Source organism: Barbatula barbatula (genome assembly GCF_947034865.1).
Source record: "Barbatula barbatula genome assembly, chromosome: 12".
Taxonomy (NCBI): Eukaryota; Metazoa; Chordata; class Actinopteri; order Cypriniformes; family Nemacheilidae; genus Barbatula; species Barbatula barbatula.
Genome location: NC_136775.1, coordinates 5,730,780 through 5,749,179, shown reverse-complemented (window position 1 = coordinate 5,749,179; position 18,400 = coordinate 5,730,780).

Sequence of the window (18,400 nt, the reverse complement as noted above, 5' to 3'; positions counted from 1 at the left end):
ACCCACCCTGTTCCTGCAGGTGTCTCTGAGGAGGCACCCCAAACAAATTACAGTAGGTCAAATCATTACTTCTGACGCTGATGCAAAAACTCACAAGGCTGGATCAGAGAACCAGTTCCTTTGTGACCTTTGTGTGGGGGTCAAAGGTACTCAGGTCACTTACAGACGCCTATTTTACACTATTATGTCAGCAAATTATGGTTCTTCTACTGTTGCCACTGCCAGAGTCAAACATGTGCGCACACGCAAAAGCACACTGACACCCATAACAGTCCCCCATTTGCAAACTGCTTTATGGGTGCCATAAGCTGAATCATGCCAGTGTGTTTTTGCCTGTGTGTATCTGTCCATCGCCATTAGCGCGTGCGTCAGTCAGCACACGTGTGTGTGAGAGTGGCAGGGGAAGTATTTGGCAACAAGCTGCGTGTTTGATAATGAAGTCATCATTTTAAGTAAACTCCAGATGGTTTGGTTACAGAATAGAGTTGTGCCATCTGCAATATATTCAACCTCTCGGTTTCTCCCACTCCTCTAGTTTGGCACGGCTGCCAGTAAAGTGCTCAAAGTCTTAATGCCATTAGTGAAAGGTTTTAGAAGTCACAGCCAAGCAACTTTCTCATTTCGCAATTACACAGAGAAGGCCGTGCGCGCGGTCACTCGCTCCCGCGAGTACCTGAGGTCTCCTAAGTTCTGATTTAACCTCGCTGGCTACAGTGCGTTCAGGTTTCAGCCTGTGGAATTATACAGTATCTACTGTTGAACGTGACACTTTAATGGTCCTGATTTAAGCCAATATGTATTCTGAGTTTCTTTAAAGTGAGTTACGTTTGTGGGTGTTTTTCAGAAAATGTATCTGGCTAACTCCATGCCAGATAATATCCTGAAAGAACCTCATGTTTATGAATTCTCATGCGCACCATAATGGGGACAAATTTTATGGGCACAAAAATAGATTTGCTTAATAAAGGCGTTCATGTAGCTCAGCTGATAAAGTGTGGCACTAAATGCCAAGGGTCATTGGTTCACACACAAACTGATTAACTGAGAAAAAATTATATTGTATACATTACCGGTCAAAGTTTAAGGTCACCTGACTGTATTCTTTCCCATGATCTTTGAAACCTTTTGATCTCAAGATGTTTGCTTATATGTTTGAAATAAGCTTAGTAAACGAAATATAATCGTGTCAAAATATGTACAGGATCTCTTCCAGAGCAATTTTTTTTCATCTGATGAACAATAAAACCTTGAAAAACATACAGAAATCTTTTCTAATTTGACATTTAAAATGTAAATGTACAAAACAGCCCACGAATTTAGAATAAACCATTTCTTTGTTTGTTGGCATGGACGCTAATATAGTTGTCGTTTTTTGGTGTAAATGGGCCTTATGTGACCCTAAACATTTGGCCAACGATGTACCATGAGTGTTTTTTAAAGAAATGCATTAAATATAACAATTCAATTAAATAATAAACAACATTTTCTGAAGGTGCATCGCTATTTGGTCCATGTAAAAAAGCACACCCTCTGTTATTCTACTTACTAAAAATCTAAAGCCTAACCTACAATATGTACGAATAGTGATGTTTCCCTTTAAGAGACCATTAATAAAGCATTTCCATAATAGATTTGCGCACACTGTGAATTGTACTGTGGAACAATCATTTCCTAAACATGCTTCCAGACCTCCAGATTCTTTTAATAGAGCAGAGCGCTGAGGCGCGTTAAAACAATTCAGCGGTGACAAAGAGCAACACTTGAAAAATACCACGCATGCACTCCTGCTAATGCACGGCTCAAATCCATTTGGGGAGATCCTTCATCTTACTTAAAACATGTAAATGAAAAATCAGTTCAGCTGCACGCCCACCCGAAAAAAAACAGCCTCCGTCTTTTTCACTGGTGCTGTAATTACCATCCCAGCTGGTAGTTCCCATTGCGCCGACTCAGCCAGCAAAGAGAATGGCACAGGACCCCCCCCTCCATTCTACTCCACAAGCAACACCTGTACATTGTAAAGAAGAAGTGTTTAGTGGAACTCACTCTCTAACTCAAACACCCTCTCATACATATTCCCCATGGGTACAAATTTGGGTAGGGACCAGGAAGTTGAAATTTGGGGGTTCGTGTTACCTATTTTCGAACCTTTGGTAAATGCTGGAACCACACCCTTATAATGGATAAAACTTGTTTCTTAATTTGTGTGCTTTAGAAAAATCGTACAGAACAACAGAAACCTACGCACACACACCCCCCCCCCCCCCGCCCCCACACACACAAACTCAGATAAAGCAGCACAAAAAAGCAGTATCTAGAAACTTTTTTCCAAACTTTACATTTACCCGATCAAGTTTGACAACCAGAATCTTGACAGCCTGTGACTTTAACATTTGAAAATCATATGAAATTACACATGGTGTATGCCTTTACACAAACTTACGGCTTAGACTTCATCACGCTTGTTGGAAGGCACATCCAGACATACTCGGTGGGTGACAGTTGGCGGATTTGAAGTTAGAGATACTTCACTGTATCACGCTTGTTGGAAGGCACATCCAGACATACTCGGTGGGTGACAGGTGGCTGATTTGAAGTTAGAGATACTTCACTGTATCTGCATACATATTTCTGAGACCCTCAATCGAGTTGCAAAACAAACTCTGAGTCTATAAAGTTTTATGGCTGTGGGATTTTTCCTGACACTGAGAAGACTGGGGGACTGGAGTGACTCATGTCATTTATACAGTGAGTAATGTGTGGTCGGCACTGAACGGAAGTGACAATATATAAATTGTGAGGTGACCAAAGTACTAAATAATTTTTTTCCCATTTCGTACCGCTTCAAAAACTCTCATGTGAGGGGATGAGATATCTTTAATGTAAATTATTTCTCATAAGTAGCCTACATATTGGATGGGCAGAAATAAGGTTTTCTTATTTCTTTCCTTATTATTCCATTTCTTTCCTTATTAAAAATACATAACGAATAAAATTATATGAAACTATGTTGCAATTCTAAAAACTGTAACCTACAGGCATGTTGCCTAAATTACAAATGTCTGAAGTCAGTTTTGTAACTTATTCCATAAAGTACAACAGTTTACAGTCAACCAGTGATTAAAATGACATATTAAAATACAAAATTAAAACATAAACCAGCCATAAACATCACAAAACCATGAACATAGTCTATAAAGATATTGCACTATATTTCAACTGATCTAAAGCCATATCTTAAAGGGGCAGTTCACCCAAAATATCTGTCTTCATTTACTGACCCTCAAGTTGTTCCAAATCTATATACATTTCTTTGTTCTGATAAACACAGAAAATTAATTTTTTTTTTAATTTAATACTTTTAAGACAATGACTTGATGGCGTTTTTTCAGTATTGGAGCTTGTTAGGTCACTATAAATTTTAACATGGCAAGTTCTGCACAACAAGAGGTGAGAAAATAATCACAAAAATAGTTTGTGTGAACTTCTCATCAAGGTCTCCTGAAAGAGCAACTTCTGAGATTACTAAACCATTATTTGTATTCATCTGTATAATATTTTTCTTATGTACCTCCAGTTCCTTGCAGGTGCTGATGGTATGACCTCATGAACAAAAAAAAAATTAACCATTGAGGTCCGAAACGCCACAGAAGGGTCACCAATGTTTTTGTACCGAGTGGCTCTGTCAAACATAAAAATGAGCATGCTTTGTGTGTCGCTGTCTCTCTTTGTGCTGTATGTTTATGTAAGAAATTCTGTCAAAACATGGAAAAAAGATAAATGTGGCTAATTAAAAGAACATTTCTTTGGTAGTCGGTGTAATAGATCCCTCATTGTGAGGTCCAGGGCCATGGATTTCTTTAGCATCTCAGAGCCCTGCCTAAGATTGAATTTGACTTTTGTGAAAGCAGTTGATTTTTTACAGTTTTGCAAAAATGAACTAAAGCTCCGTCCTGCCACGGTGCATGTGCTAACACAAACACATCTGCGCAAAACGCTAAAGCTGTTCTCGTCTTCATCAGGTTTTATGTTTTTTCCCGTGGACGTTCATTAACGTGTCAAATGCTACGTGTCAAAAATAGTTAGAGATTCCTCTGAAACGATAATACAGCAACACAGAGTGCAGACTATGTGAAAATCCAGTGCTAGGTGGAAAGTGTGAGGTACAGGCCACCACACACCTGCTGTACCTTTATACATTGTGCATGTGTGTGAGAGAGAGAGAGAGAGAGAGAGAGAGAGAGAGAGAGAGAGAGATATTCTGAGCGTGCTTTTCCCTTCATCAAAACATAACCCACTCCAGCTGAATGCAATTAAACGGTAAACTGGAATTAATTCCTAGTGATTTAGTTGTACATAAATTGTTCAGCATACAGTTCCAATGAGGAGTTCATCACCACAGTAACCAATGAATGGATATTAATCAGGGAATTTCTCTCTGGCTGTTGTTGAAATGGAGCATACTTTACAGTGTAAACTGTGTACTTCTTACCATTTAAAAAAAGCAATATGGAAAACAGTTTGTGGAATGTAATGAAACATTTCAAACAGTAGTTTAAAAAGTGAACTTTATGTTATGTTGTTCTCACACCATCATATAAATGTTCACGTTTCAGTAGTTCGTCTATCCATCATTTTGTAAATCATATTTTTTGCATGAATAAGTACGTGTAAAAATGAAAGATCCAATCAAAGTAATGTGAAAACGTGAAAGCGTTCAGTTGTTTCTCACATGGAAAAAGCAAGGTCAAGTTTAAGGTCCAGTGTATGAAATGTAGCGGCATCTAGCGGTGAGGTTGCATATTGCAACCAACGGCTCACTCCCCCGCTCCCTATTTTTGGCACTACGGCGGCTCTCAGGACAAAGATGTCGACGCGTGTTAGATTCTTTGCCGAAGGAGATGACGTATTTAACATAAACACGCTCTGTAGAGCAGTTTGTCTTTTTAGGGCTATTGTAGAAAGAACATGGCGAATTCCATGCAAGGGGACCCGCGGTGTAGATATCAAATAAGTTAATAAAAACTTGTATATATTAATATTGACGATTTAATTCTATTTTGTATGCATGTTGTATAGCTGGAGTGTATGTTGTGTAAACTGTAGCTTAGCTATGGGAAGAATTCAAGAAGCCAAAAAAGATACATGCAACACACGCACAAAGCTTACTGAGCATGAGTGTAATGAAAAACAAGGAATATTAATATCTGATTGTATCGGTAGGATTTACAATATGGTTGCATTTGTGTTGCATTTGTGAGTTAATGTCAATGCAATTATGTTAGTTAATGGTGTATTAACTACTGTTAATAGATAATGTTAATGTTAACAGTTTGATTTTAAAATGTACATTTAAAACATTTATAATGTACATTAACATGAACAATAAATGCTGTTGTATTGTTCATTGCTATAGTTCATTTTAGGTAACGTTACCAGATAAAATGTATTGTAAAGTGTTATTGTTTCATAAAAAGCTAATATTCTGCATATATCTCCTCCAGACATCACTTTTGGTCACTACTGTTTCATCTGCGCATTCCATGCTATTATTATTCCTATTCTACTCTAAACACATTCATCATCTCTCTTTCTTTCTCTCACATTCTCTTTCCACCATACTTCCTCTCTTTCTCTCTCAACAGCACTAACCTCATCTGGAAAAACAGACCGTCTCTCACAAATCTTAAGCTGCACAATTCATCAGGTGCTGGTCTGCGAACAGCGCTGGGCTTGCTCAAGGCGAACTGTGAAGAGAAACTTTGAAAGGCCCAATTTCATAGGTTTTGTTTTCTCTTTTTTCTTAATTCGTATCTGTTAAACATCATTTAACTGAATGAGTGTGAGATGGCAGACAAGCAGAGCCACCAGCATAGATTTATTTCTGTTCACAGAAATTATTCATTTTAAATTCAGCTGTGCAGCCTCAACTATTATACACACGCTCCAGACTCCTCCACAGATTCTGGAAAGCCTGTTTTACAGCGGAGCGACGAGGAACCGTTAGGATCTGACCTAGGGTCAGCGTGTGGAGTGAGAAGATTCAGCCCTTTTCCCACCCTGGAAATGCAGCAGATCTACAGCTTGTGTTCCCCAACCTTACTAACAAGGGTGAATGAAAACAAACATTTTTACAAAGTACACGGGACAGGAGGAATATGGAGGGGTGAAGAGGGCAGCAAAACTTAAAGAGGGAAACCTCACATCCAGTGTGAACGTCAACAGTGCTCACAGTCCAATGGGACTAAACGGCATGAAAGCATAATGTTCCCAAATATTTTTTCCCACATAAAAATTACTCACACAAATATTTGTCTTTCCTTGAAAATATCTTAAAGTATTTTTTCAGCATCTGAACAAATTCAGCTGAACAAACTGAGCCTCAAAATAAAAAAGAGTACAATATTTCATCTAAGTGGTGACAATATTTTAGTGTAAAGCACTTAATATAGATGCATTACAATAAAAAATTATTGGAATCGTGATCAATTACAGTAACATAATAATAACATAACAATAATTTCTAAGTATTAATATTAGTTTTGACCAAATCAGATTACTACTCTAATCACACATTCCATTATTCTATTGCTTCTTTGTGAAATGCTTCACAAATACTTTCAGTTACATGAGTATGCAAGTACACTTATTTTAGTCGACAAAACTTAATTTACTTAATTTTAATTGATTAGTCCAAACTATCTCATTTGATCTCAAAAACTAAAAAAATATTTTTTTACAGTGTACTGGAGCACATGTATTGTGGGATGCATATATTAGCTGCTTAAGTGGTTAGAGCATGGCGCTAGCAACGCCAAGGTCATGGGTTCGATCCCAGGGGATTGCACATAGTCAAAAACAAAATGTATAGTACAATGCAATGTAAGACGCTTTGGATAAAAGTGTCTGCCAAATGCATAACTGTAAATGTATAAGAACTTCCTCAGATTACTGTGCGTAGTGTAACTGCAAACATCACTCATTCTGAATCCATCCCCAGATACTGTAACACATGTTAGCAAGGTGGCAAAAAAAGAATGCACTGTTCGATATACAGTATCTCAGTGGGAGAGAAAACTGGCCACATTAACTGCAGCAAACTTGGCCGGATATCAAGAAAGTCGAGAGTGCGCAATTCCCCCACCGCGATATTTTCTCTCATTCTGTTGTTAAAGACAAGAGAGGGATTTCACACAGTGAAACATCTCACCAGATAATCAGCAAGCCAGACAACATCCCAAAGCGTACAACTCTTCTGGAAGAAAAATAAATGAAAACTCTTGTTTGGGTGAGGCCTTCAAAGAAAATAAAGTCAAAATCCATCTGAGCAGACGGTCACTGTGGGATTTGTATGATTGGATAAGGATCGTTTTTGGAGTGTTGCCATTCGGTGCATTTGTAATTTCGAATCCACTGAAACAGAGTATGAAATCCAACCTCTAACTTCTGAGAACAGAACAGAAAAGAGGGAACTTTGCAACTTAGCAAACAGGGGTACAGAGGATCACAGACCAGCCACATCAAAGACATTCAATCTAAATGAAAATAAATAGGTATAAACTCTGGTTTCCACAGATACAATCATTGTGATACATGTCTTATGATATTGAGATATAATTGGTGCAGTGGAAAGGCAGAGAGCACATACTGAGTGAGCGAGAGGTCACACGCAGGACCGGGAATGCAGTGGTCGCTCTAATGTGGTCGCTTCTGGAGTGTTCTTTTTAAATGTCATGTTTTGGAGAAAGTTACAAGAAGCCCGTGGAATTTACAGCAGCTGTTTTTCCCTAGTGACTAAGGTTGTGGAAATCGATACCCCACAAAACTGGAATTTGTAAACACGCTCATGACCGCATAACTGGGCCATGGCTGAAACTGGCATTTCACAATCAATTAAGTAATGAGGTGATGTTCAAACCAATGTTTTCTGAACCCAACTTCCAGAGGAACCTCAAGACCACAAGAAGGTCTTTCTCAGAACTGGATTTTCTAAAGAAATTGTGTGATGCTTGTCCATGCAATATTCTAGGATGGTTTCCAGGGTGTGGCTACTGTATGCGATTGCTAGGGTACTCTGGCTACTTGCTATCTGGCCAAAGTGACTATTTTGTGAGACACAGTCTGTCCAGGACAGAACTGGACATTTCAGCACAAACAATATCCTGTACTGGACCCGTAATAACGTCTCTTTAAGGTTTCCAAGAAACCACAGTGATGTTAATCGCTAAGGATTCAACAGACCTGTAAATGATGTTAAATGCGAGGACAAAGCAGAAGGTAAGCTGCACAGATGCATGATAGGAAGGGAGTGTTGAAACCGGGGTGCCATGCCTGCAGGGCAGTCAGTGGAAGGTCTCTGACCGCGGTGGAGCAGGCTAGCAGGAGGCCCAATCTGTCTCACAGGCTTCAATGCTGGTATGCATCTCATTAGCAGAACAGCTTGGCATCTGCAGGCGAGGAGGTGGTTTACTGTTGTTCGATGATGAATAATCTTTCATGCCATATGTCCTTAGGGCTCACCTCTGCCACTGTAACACATCAAGACTCACAGTGACAGAAAAAAAACAGAAAAAGTTTTGTCATTCGCCAACAGGCAACAAATAAATACAATAAATACAAAAGCCCAGTGCTTCCCAGCTATATTAAGAATCATTAGACGTGATGCCTTAAAAATGCTGCTGCCTTTGTAGACAGCTCACTAGGTTTATCTTTAACAGTATTAAAAAAGGTAAATTGTGTCCAAAGCTCAGTTGAACTCTTAGCCTCTGCCCAGCCTCCAAGAACCTCCAAAACATCCCTTACTGCCAATTCAAGCTCCAGGTTTAGCTGCGTTCAGTTCCACATCACCGTCAGCAAGAAGGGCCCTACACGATCCCTCTCTACTCCACCACTAAAACCACAGGAACAAACCTCGGAGAGGAAATGAGCACAGGGAGCGCTGAAGTTTAATAAAAAATGAATGAATGGGGTGTCCCAGGGACAGAATAAGAGAGAGACGGCGCACAAAAAGTAGGCATATTCTGAAAGAAAAATAACTATGGAATTGTATCTATTACGGTGGGGTTCTGCGCTCCGATAAACCGTGTAAAGTAAAACCAGCTGCCGGACTAAACGCGAGACCCTCGCTGAAACAATAATCTTCATTGATCAGCCCCGAAACGTACAAACACCCATCCTGAGATAGGCACGCAGATATTTTCCTCTCGTTTTCTCGTCCTCCGACACAATGGGTCTGGATGTGGAGACAAACATTCCACGCATGCCAAACATCCAGGCTGCAGGCAAATCATTAAACCTGGGAAAAGAGACTCTTGTGAGGTCTTCACTGTCTTTTCATCGTTGCTATTAGCCTGTTAATTGATCCAAAACATGAAACAGGTATAAAGCTCTAGGGCGAGTGCATGTTAGTATTAACTGGAGTTTGGGACACTAGAGAGTATGCATAATAAAGCTATAAATTAGACAGATTAGAATCAAGCAGCAGCAGCAGTTGTTCACAGACTTGTGGTGAACAAGGAAAGACATAAATTAGGAGTCTTGACAGCGTGAAAATAAAAGGGGTTATCATTAACAAACAACTGAACAGTGTTGCGGAAATAGCTAGTTTACAGTTTGGAGTTGTAAATTGAAGCTAGCCTTTAAAAAGTTACTTACAAATTGTGGCCAACTGCATTGAAACAGGGGACAGATGGTATACTTCATGTTAACTAGAAAACACTTTTTCTTTTTTTAATAATTTTAAAAGAAGAGATCCAGAAATCTTACGTCTCCACTAAAGTTAATTTGTTTTTGACATGTCAAAACTCAATATTACATCACTCAAAAGCATAGGATGCATTTCAAACAAGCTGGTTTACTTGACCACTTCAGCCGTACCAACACATATTAGTGACTGTTTAAACTGCCATAAGCAGTTTAAACAAAAGAAGATATTTTGAAGAATGTTTAACCAAACAACATTGGCCCCCATTGACTTCCATTATATGGACACAAAACCGATGAGACATTTCTCAAAATATGTACTTTTTTCCCCTGAAGAAAGAATGTCGTAAAGGAAGGTGAATAAAGAAATGAATACAGAATTTTTATTTTTGTGTGAACCATACCATTTTATTGATATAAAATGGTAATTTCTGTACATTCTACACAAATTTTACTCACTAATTATCTACACTAATTCAACCATTTGATCTTTTTCTCTGATTTTAGAAGAGACACCTGCGACAAAGTTCATACCTATATGAAACACAACTGAGAACTGTAAAAAGAAGCTGTGAAAAAGCTACACTCTTAAAAATTAAGGTGCTAAATTCTCGGCGATGCCATTGAAGAACCATGTTTGGTTCCACAAAGAGTCATTCAGTCAATGGTTCTTTGAAGAACCATCAACTAACAGAAAGGTTATTCGGATGTCATTCTTCATGGAACCAAAAGGTTCTTCTATGGCATCGAAGGACCTTTTGAAGCACCTTTGGTAAACCTCTGAGCAATGGAACAATCTCAAACAATACGTGTGTCTACCTGCACACTTTATAAAAATGTCTTCATGTGACACTTTGAAGTGAGGTGATCGGTATCCATCTAGTTGTGCTAATCAGGTTTTGTTTAAACACTTATCACCTGTCAAAAAATGAACAGTTTACGTGACCTGCATGTTGTTGCCGTATTAATCATATGATCAACCTCAGATCAAGCATGTATACACACTGTTATCATATTTTGTCATCTTTACATTCAACAATGCTGAAAAAAAGAAAGCACAACCATTAGAGAAAAGCGCAGTGGATATCACCCCTAAGCTCTCCTCTCCCCCAGGGCGTGGGGGTTTCGCCCCTGACATCTAAGCACTTGAAGTGTGAGGACAAGCTATCTATTTAGAGGCAGGTGATCTAGAGAACAAAGAGAGGATTCAGGGCCCAGCTGACACACTGGGAGAGAAATGAGTAGTTATTAGCCCCTGATGGGACCTAACAGACTATTTAAAGTCCGTTTCCTTTGATTGTGACAGTGTAATTGTTCGGGTAGATACCATCAACTCACCAAGTTACCTTTAGGCAAAGGAAACTGGACTTTCATTAAAGCGTGGGACAGGAGAGCAGGTTTTCTCTGTCTGTGGTTTCTAATGGGGCGTGGTTGAGTGAGCTTCTTACGCTGTCGGTGTGAATTGGTTTCTTTAATGATTAATAGGGGCCGTGTTAACACGGAGGCAACTAGTAGGAACTCTTGTTGAAAGCGCGGCGTGACGGATTGGCTGTCGTTTCATTATTCGAACAACGCACATGATGAGGGTTCAACGGTGTGAAAATGTGGAACTTCAGAAACAGGGCCAGAAACCAAACAATATATTTCCTATGTAGATTATCTTGAACTAATATAATTGCCACTATGATCATAAAATTATAGTGAGCATCTTCATAGCTCAATTTGTAGAGCATTGCAAAATGAATTGTAAAATGAATTAGAAATGGGCTCTACTACTCAACTATTTCAGCACACACACTTGTCGATCTTGACAGACACAGATTTCGTTCACTTTAATTATAGGAGAGATATATTTGCTCTTAAAAATAATTCATACAATTTTTAAATGACGTGAAGACGAATGACAAAAGGTTCACTGTTGGGCGAACTCTTTCTTTAAAATGAGCTTGAGGTAACTTGTAGATACATGCTCATCCTTTATCAGAGCATTAGATTATCTAAGGGCAGGATGAATGAACAATAGCTACAAAAATGAACCGTATCTAAACACTGCAAATTAAAAGTCTGGAAAAGCGGAAATCTCTGAGACCATCAATAGTCCACTTTTCACAAAATTGACAACGTATCCTCAATGATCTCAGCCCCGCTAATAGCACAGTCGACATCAAAACCGCCTCCCTTACAATCTTCAGAAATGTGTTAAACAAGCCGGGACAAGAAGCCCCAATTTTGCTCTTCAACCCTAGAAGCGGAATCGTAATAGCCTCTCTGAGCATAAAAAAGCAAAACAGAATACGTAAACCTCTATGTGCCCCATCAGACAGTTGATGTCTTTTAAGAGGTAGATTGTTGAAGAAATAAATAGAGCTGGGGATAAGAGCACATTTCACTTGACCTCAGAGCTCCGAGCCCGGCTGTGTGCCCCCTCTCTCCATCAACCATCTCAATTCCAGCAGAAAACCAACAAGACTGTTTGTTTTTTATTGTGGGGGCTGAGATGACACAGTCTGTTGGGCACTCTATTGGCCTTGTCGCTAAGGTCCATTGACCACGGTCGGCTCTCGAAGGGCCTTCTGTGATTATACAATAAACTACTCTACAAGAAACTGCGCTACGACGCACTCAACTGGTCTCGACCAATCAAAACAGTGCTAACACACTCTCTACCATTGGCCGAAGCACCGCACTGTAAGCAGAGGACAGCCGGGTTTGATACAAACCAGAGATGGAAATGTAACCAATTATAAAAGCAGGTTGCAGTCAAGGTATTTTGCTTTATATCATCACAGAAGGGCAAAGTGGCACAGAATTTATGAGCCAAGCAAGTCATTTCGCCTGGATTTAATCGCAGATTAAATAACAAACATTGGCCTCAGACACTGTAGATCATAGCATTGTATTATTATTGAACTTTTAAACATTTATTTTAAATCCGCCAGAGGATGTTTATTCGTTTCATAGTTTTTATGGCTCGCGCTGAAGAAATGTAATTTTGCGAAAGCTCTTGTTGGCTCGCTACTTTCGCAATTTAGAAGAAATATTGCACAAATCATTGGTGCTTGTACATTTTATCCCGACAGTGGATGTTTGTTTTTAAGGAATGCATTACAAGGAAATGGAAATAAACAGAAATTTCAATTACTGACTGCAGCGTGCTGACAGGAAAAATTGTCAAGGCGTGCAGCTGAAAGTATTACACAGTGGTTGTCCTAACATCTCTGTGCGAGTTGTTTTCTCCCAGGCATGGTGGAAATAAACTTTAAGACAAACCTTCTTTTTATATTTCTAGCTTGGTTTCAGTGAAGTGTTTCTGACGTTAGGTGACCCTAGCAGATATTTGGAAAGATTTTACATTATTGCAAAAGAGATCAAAAACACACAATATGGATTGCTGAGCTCTTGCTTTACTTTAATAATAACTGTAACTATGGCAATATTAATGGCTGTGAGGTATAAAACACAAAACACTGCAGTAGTACACATTCACATGCCCAGAAGGACAAAACACACCACAGATTCTCAGAAAACCACTCAGGCCTGCAGATGGAGAAAATATAAGTGAAGCTCCATTGATCAGTAAAGGAGTAAAAGTGATGGATGGGTGAAGGAGACAGAGATAAAGCTCAGTTTTAAAATCACACGTGCCTCAGGTGAGAAGTCAAAAAAGTCTACTCTCTGTCAGAGTGAAATGTAGGGGCCCGGGGGGTCATGGCACTGGTCTCATTTCACCTTGAGAGCGACAACAAACAGGAAATTTTTGTTACACTTTTGATTGCAATATTGAGAATTTGCTGTTTTCCCAACGTCAAGGGGGACGTGTTCCCTTTCACCCCCGGGATCTGCGCCCCAGCCCGGGGTAGGCGGAAGGGTCAGTTGGTCGGCTGGTGGGAAAAAAGACCCCCGGGGCAGAACTGTTTAGCTGGAGGCTGATGAGCCTGTCGCAGTGGGGAGATCAGGTCCTCGTTTTTTTTTTGGGCCCCGGGCCCCTCTGCGCCACCGGCTCTCGCTCGACAACTCTCACGTTTGCCATATCAGATTCTCTACCATTCCACTGTGAATCCAGGGAGCACTTGATCGACAGTAATTACAGCTTCTCCATGCCAGAGACTGAAGGCTGCAATGTGTGTCTATGTGTTTCCTAAAGGGCTGTGGGGGGGGGGGGGGGGGTCATGAGAAGGCAGAATGAACATATCTGAAAGAATCGAAAAGAAAGAAAGAAATCGGTATACGTATTCAGTAAAACAATACAAAGGAAAAAACATGTTTAATAATATAAAATAAATAACATTTAAAAAAACTAAAATTATGTATAAAAACATAATAATAAAAACTTAAAGCTATATGTTCTCTTAAAACATATACAGCACATCTTCAATAACCATCAGTTTTGGTTCTCAAGAAAATGTATCTTGCTTTAAAATAGATGTTTTTATTGGCAAGAAAGATAAAAATAAGAAAGTGATTGTTTTGCATTGCACCCCAGTCTCCAAACCCACCACTCACCCCCACAAAATCACTGTCACACTTAGAGGCCTTTTCTCTCTCTCCACTTATAAGTGCCTGAGTCTCTGAATTTAAAATAATAAGATCAGGTTTCCGGGCCGATAAGTGCATCCAGACATGTTATCTGTACTATCACAGGAGCTCAAGGACCTTGCAATCCCTCCCTCCTCTCTCTCTCTCTCTACTGTACAATGACACACTATTCTCTGCGTTATATACTTCGTGAAAGGCCGTGTATGGTGCATCTTGTCATCATTTTGTAGAGCGGCTCTTTTTGAAGCATTCTCGGGTTCAGAGCGCTGCGAGTAGAAACCGTGTATCCGTTCCACAACACCGTATTATTTACCCAGACGGGGTTAATTGCTGAATAAAAGAATGGTGCCTTTCAGTTAACCATTGTACAGCCTTTAGAGGCCTGCCCAGCTCACCTCTCAACTAGATCCTACGCTGTTCTTTCAAAGACAAAAGACAAAACTTTATATCACATCATGCTTATTAAAAAAAACAAGAATACTAAATAGACCTCAAGGTGCACTTGTGTTTTGGAAGGGGGTCTGCAGCAATGGCCATTTATTTGCATGGGTTTTAACATTTTAGAACAGGATTCACTATGAAATCTGGTAACCGAACAAACAGTTTGCATACTACACATCTTACCTGGAGGTTTTGAGATTTAGTGTTGTGAAGAATACAGTAGACTAACAGGTCTACAATGACTGGGAATGCACAATATCGCTTCAACTCTACAATCCAGGCTCTATAAAATGTAAATGTTAATTGAATTGACATTTATTAACCCTCATGTCTTTTAAAATCTGTATGTCCGATTGAGGTCTCAATAATAACTAATCAAATAAAAAAAACTTCTTTAAAGCATCTGTAAAGTCATTCTCAAATCTTTAAAGAAGTGTCTACAGTTGTAATCTCCGGATTCGACTCTTGTTTAGTTGGTTTTCTGTAGTTCTATGGGGTTCTTTATGTACATTTACCCCGTGTGCAATCATTGCACTGTTCTGATTCATTTAAGCGGTACAGGTTCAGCGCTAAATCGCTTGCTTAAAGGACGAAAGAGGAGCTCGGTGATATGCATCAAACTCCTCAGGCAGAAGAAAGACCCTGCTAGGCCACTTGTAACTCCACTGAGCGTGGAAAACAGTTCAGCAACTACCCCCACCTTCTCTCCAGACCTGGCCTTTTTTTAATTGTTCCTCACAAAGCACATTGTCTTGCTAAGCCTAAGCAAACCCCCCTCAAGACACCCGGCCACCCAACACAGAAACGGACACTGTCTAAAATGAATGCTCATTGAAATGTTTTGTTCTTACTACGATTGTGTAAAATAAAGTTTTATTACTGAAAAATGATTACTAGAAAATGTTTTCAGTTTACCCATTGTTGGCAAAAAGTTACTTTTGGACTATAACAACACGACATCTACACCAGCTTAGAGGGGTGCACAGCACTTGAGGGGCCTGGGATCCAAGTACTTTTCTGCATCATCCATATGTTTCCTATGTGAATCAGCAGAATTGACCTGCAGTTCAGGTACAGGGTACATTCACTACAGGGGCTCTGAATCCGAGCTGACCAAATCATTCCACCAAGCACAACCTCAATGAGATTATATATTCCTCTATTTAGTTCACAGATGGGTCTTGCTAGGTGACTTATTGAGTTTTATGGTCAAGGAAGTAAATGTGAATTGGTTGGCATTCCTACCAAGCCAGAAATAAAGGAATGTAGAGACAAGCAAAGAGCATATCTGTTCAACGTTTGGGCCTAAGAGTTAGACGTATGACGTAGTATCCCCCAGCACTCCAACTTGTTTCGTGAAGTTTTTTATAAGCCTGGATCCCTATTTCGCAACACAAATCCTATTCCTTTTATTGTGCAACTCTCCCAAAAAAGCCCGACAAGGCGAAAGAAAGAGCCTGCCCACGTGCCAACGAGCGAAGACCCCCAGGGCGTCGTATTTTTAATCGTAAATAATCGTACAGCTGTATCTATCTTTTATAAATGTGATCAAACCAAATACTCTTCGAAAATACAAACTATGCAATATTACTCTATATGTACTCAGGATTAATATGAGATTGGCAGAAACTGCATGTGTTATGGCGGCACTAAAAAATGTTGGGTTGCTTCAAATGATAGTTGGGTAATGGTCAAACCAAACTGTTGGGTGTAAATGAAAGGTGCCGTGTATAATTTTTTGGAGGATCTATTGACAGAAATATAATAAAATATACATAACTTCAAAGGTATATAAAGACCCTACATAATGAAGGGTTTTGTTTTTATTAGAATGAGCCATTTCTGTCTACCTACACCCCGGGTCCCCTTGCATGGAATTAACCATGTGGTTTCTACTGTAGCCCTATGCGGACAAACTTCTCTACAGAGCACATTTCGTAAATATGTTATCCTCTTCGGCAAAGAAGCAAAAACGTGATGATATCTTAGTCTGGTGTCTGCCACCTTAGTGCTTCGAAAGGAAGGGATGGAGTGAGCCCTTGGTTGCAATTTGCAACCTCATTGCTAGATGCCACTAAATCTCATTCACTGGACATTTAAACCAACGGTCGGGATTTTCCATATTTTACCATGGGCTGAAACAATGTATAGTCAGACCCACAACTACTAGGAAAAACTTTCACATTCAAAGAAACGTTCAATCAATCAATATGGGTCTCCAATTTCTTGTATACTTGCTCCCTCAATCTTAAATATTTGTCACATCCCAACCTCTCCTTAAAATACTCTACAGTTGGGAATATATCAAATCTGAGTGAACAAGCAAAAAAATGAACTCAACCCTTACAAAAATAAAACAAACCCTCGGCTTCCCAGCAACCAACTAACCCCAACCCCAAATCGCCTCTAGAGGCCTAGATCCTATCTCACCCCCCTCTCCTCCACCGTAGCCTGGTACTTCAAACAGGGCCAGAACTTGCACTGATTAACTGGCTTTCTCCGCCACCCACCTATTAATGCTCCAACCTTCATTAACACCGGCCTGATGAATGGTGTAGCGTTGAGAGGAGGTGTTAACACAGCACCTGCCTGCACTCATGTGGCCATTTATTAACCAACAATGACCTTCCACATCATAAAGCTGCTGGCCCTCTATTTGCTGTCTAATAAACAGAGAGCTGACCCTCCACCCCACTCCCAGCACTTTAACTCGCCTCTCTCTGACTCTTTATTGTGCTTTAAAAGGACACAAAATGTCCGTAAACTCTGAACACCTGGAATGCAGGAGGGGACAGGGATGGAGCCGCAGGTGGCTCACTTGTGGATGATGAGGTCATCTAAGCACACAGGAATAAAGCACTGCATGTCACAATACGTCACAAAGTTGTCATGGTTTGGTTATGTTGTTCTGTGTTCTAGTTTCCCATGTTCATTCATTAGTTTCCTTGGTTGTTAATTGCCCCACACCTGTTTCTGTTCCCCCTGATTAAGTTCCATTGTTCTTTAAGCCCTGTGTTTTGCCCCATTCCTTTGTCCCGTATTGTTTATGGTTTTTTTCACGTGTGGTTTTGTGTTCTACACCTATGACTTTATTAAAACCCTGTTTTTGGATATACTGCTTCTTATTGTACGCTTCCACACACGCTACATGTTTTACATGCAGGTCTGTACCATTTATAATGGATGTTTTTTTAAGAAGCCTGACATATCCAGGTCTCAACAAATCAAAAATATATGGAAAAGTTGGAAATGATTAACAAGGAACCTCTTTAACACCCTGGTTGTTTATCCTACTCAGCAATGAGATTAAAAGGAGAACAATTTGAAACTAAATTTAACTTTTTGCAGTTTTTAACCTGAGAATCAATTCTCATTCCGTTCCGTTCCATCAATTCCACAAATCAGTGATCCCCTTTTTTCTCATAAAATTGGTCTTCAGATCTTTCTCAATGTCAAATTATCTAAACTACGCTAATTTTGTAGCATTTGAATCAACCTAAATTACATTTACATTTAGCAGACGCTTTTATCCAAAGCGACTTACAGAGAAGGACGAACAACAAAGCACTTTGTCAACAGGAGGCAATAATAAAAAGAGTATGAACAATGAGTTAAACTTAATTGAGTACTCCATAAAGTCTCCTGAGCCATAACATAGCAATCTCTGACCAATAAAATTGTCCTCTGGAGTAGAAAGTCAAACTTACATTGATATGATGAG